Raw genomic sequence first — 3812 nt, forward strand, 5'->3', positions numbered from 1 at the left:
ATATACACGTATATATATACGTATATACACGTATATATACACGTATATATATACGTATATACACGTATATATACACGTATATATATACGTATATACACGTATATATACACGTATATATATACGTATATACACGTATATATACACGTATATATATACGTATATACACGTATATATACACGTATATATACACGTATATACACGTATATATACGTATATATGTGTATATACACGTATATATACGTATATGTGTGTATATATACGTATATATATACGTATATACGTGTATATACGTATATATATACGTATATACGTGTATATACGTATATATATACGTATATATATACGTGTATATATACGTATATATATACGTGTATATACACGTATATACGTATATATATACGTATATATATACGTATATACGTGTATATATACGTATATATATACGTATATACGTGTATATATACGTATATACGTGTATATATACGTATATACGTGTATATATACGTATATACGTGTATATATACGTGTATATACGTGTATATATACGTATATACGTGTATATATACGTGTATATACGTATATACATATATATATACGTGTATATATACGTGTATATACGTATATACATATATATATACGTGTATATATACGTATATACGCGTATATATATACGTATATACGTATATACACGTGTATATACGTATACGCGTATATATACACGTGTATATACGTATACGCGTATATATATACGTGTATATACGTATATACGTATATACGTGTATATACACGTTGCTTCTTTGAGGGCAATTTTAGTGTTTGGAGATATGCATTTATCATATGAAATGCCAGCCAACTGCTCTTAGCCAAAGAAAGAGTGATCTGTCCCAGTGCTGGCTGGAAGAATGGGCCCGGTGGCAAGTTTTGGAGAGATCACAGATTGGTCTCCAATAGGGTGCCTGCCTACATGATTTTTCAAGGGTAACTTTGAGTCACTGCTTTCATTAAATGTGCTGACTTTAGACCTCTCCACTGCCTCAGACATGATCCCATAGCAGTGGGCTCTGGCTTTGCCATTTTGAGTTTGGCTGTTTTCAAGACAATTTATCAGGTAAACTCCAATTCTAAGTCCTTTTGGTTTGAGACACTTCCTTGCCTGAAGTGTATGACTCATTCTCTCTTTGCTGGTGACTATTTTATCAGTGATGGCGAGGAATAAGGGAACTAGAAGTACTGAGTTATAAAATTTAGAGCTAAAAGTAACTTAAGGATTAAGAGATCCAAATACCCCATTTTTCAATGAGAGAACTGAAGCCCATGGAAATGTACAAATGTGTGAAAACCACAGGATGGATAAAAAGAAATCCAGGTCTATTCCTTTATTCAGTGATTTTTGAAAGGAGTTTCAGATCAGGAAAAGCCCAGTGGATGCAGATATCTTTGTGTTTGCTTTTCAGCTGGTCATGAATAATGCTGCTCACTTATTGTCTGCATTAAATACCAGCCTTGGAATCAGGGCTTTGATAGAATGATTAAATGTGTACCTTAATGAGTTTCGAATTAAAGTTTGTGAATAACCGAATGAACCATCTTGCTTCTGGGGTAACGATGAGATGGAAATCCTCCTTAAGGTAGATTTGGTGTCACAGGATTACAGATTCCAGAAGTTTCTAGTGGAGATCTTGGGATTCACATCTCAATGGGCTTCAGAACTTTTCTTTTCTTTTTTTTTTTTTTGAGACAGTTTCCCTCTTGTTGCCCAGGCTGGAGTGCAGTGGCACGATCTTGGCTCGCCGCAACCTCTGCCTCCTGGATTCAAGCGGTTCTCCTGCTTCAGCCTCCTGAGTAGCTGGGATTGTAGGCATATGCCACCACCCCTGACTAATTTTGTATTTTTAGTAGAGACAGAGTTTCTCTATGTTGGTCAGGCTGGTCTCAAACTCCCGACCTCAGGTGATCCACCCGCCTCAGCCTCCCAAAGTGCTGGGATTACAGGCGTGAGCCCCTGAGCCCGGTGGGCTTCAGAACTTTAATTGTGAGGTTTTGAAGCACAGCCCCAAAAAAGAAACTGTTACTTGAAGCCTATGTTTTAGGAAACACAAATGTAATATTGATGCTCACAGCCACTGAAGAAGTAATTCCGTGCAGGTCTCCCAAGCGATTTATTGGACAGGTCTAGAGGTTTGCAAAATGGATTTTATTCCATTTATATTTTGGTTCTTAATCCTCTTTTATGCCAAATACTTCACATTTCAATTTGGTATTTCAGAATCTATTTAAATAAATCACTAGAGCTTAATGGAAAATCAAAATCAAATTAAATAAATGGGCTAACTATTCAGCTGCTAAGTTTTACTTCAGCCATTACAAGGTTAGGAAAAACCACGGAGCAATTTATAACCCGACTGCTCAGGGAGAGACCTCTATATCAGCTGTCCCCTCCTGAGCATACTTAACCCATCTCAAATGACACATGGAGAAAACATCTGTTCTTTGACAAATACCTACACAAGAACAATTTAAATTGCAAACCCAAATCAATATCAAACACACATCCTGCTGCATTTTAAGTAGAAATAGGGGAGATAGCAATGTAGAATTCATTGCAAATCATAAAAGTTTATTTACCAAGCTTAATGCTCAGAAGGGAGTTAAACTCCTTAAAACTGAGAGAGTGTTATGTAATGCTGAGAATTAAGGGAGAAGTAGCAAATCTGAGTTAAGAAACCATGTTTTCCTGAACCCATCTTAACCTTCAGGGTCTCCAAGGTTCACAAGCATCTCTAGAACTCTCTGTTTACTCTCCCACTTTCTTCTTTATTAGCAATGCTGCTATTCCATCTTTAGGACCACTGCCAGACCAAAACTTCCTGAAAAGGTAATTTCCCTTCATCTCTTAAAGCTTTCTTGTCCTTGTTTTCCCAATCCATCTTCCTTTTCTTCTCTTTCTTTACTTCAATGTGCTGAAGGCACTTTTAGCTGGTGGTATATTAGGCAAATTTTGTTGCAGTAACAACCCCAAATTTTAATGATTTATGAAAATGAATAATTTCTCAGTCCTGGGACTGTAGGTCAGCTGCGCCGCAGCTGTGTCTCACCTAAACTTTTTGGCTTCCTCTAGACTTGATGGGGTTTGGTTGTAAGCTTCAGGTCAGATTCAAGTCTGCTTTGTGTGTTTTTCATTCTGAGACCCAGGCTGAAGAAGCAGTGGCCGCCTGGGGCATCCTTTTCTTATGGAGAGTAGCAGGAGTGCCAGACAGGAAGTGAAAAGACACAATGCCTCTGAGTCTCTCTTTGTGCTGGCATGCCACCATTGTGCCACACCCCATTCTTCAGTCAACGCACATCCTATGGCCCAGCCCAAGGTCAAGGGATGGGGAGTTGTACTCCATTCAGGAGTGTGGACCAGGAACATGAAGACTGACTGAAGAATAATATAATCTACAATAGATGGGAGAAGGTGGAGTACAGTGATCCCTCAATCACTCATATAAAGAAACATAAAATAGTTCTCCAACATTTATTATGCTAGGGATGCTCTGCCCTTATTTCAGCACTCAAGGTTGCCTCAACTTCTCTGGAAAGAGAAGGTGGACAGAAATATAACTGGTCAATAGTCATCATAATAATGCTTGGAATTTATTGTGCAACTGCCACGTGCACAGTTACTTTACATATATTCATGTAATGAGTACCCATATTGGACTGCAACAAATGTAACTTTCTATGACTAAACTTAATTTCTATTTCAGTTTCTGTTTAGTGCTCTCATTCCAAAGCGTTTCAGAAATCTAATTTTTTTATTTTTTTTTTTT

The sequence above is a fragment of the Pan paniscus genome, chromosome 5 (genome assembly GCF_029289425.2).
Source record: "Pan paniscus chromosome 5, NHGRI_mPanPan1-v2.0_pri, whole genome shotgun sequence".
Lineage (NCBI taxonomy): Eukaryota > Metazoa > Chordata > Mammalia > Primates > Hominidae > Pan > Pan paniscus.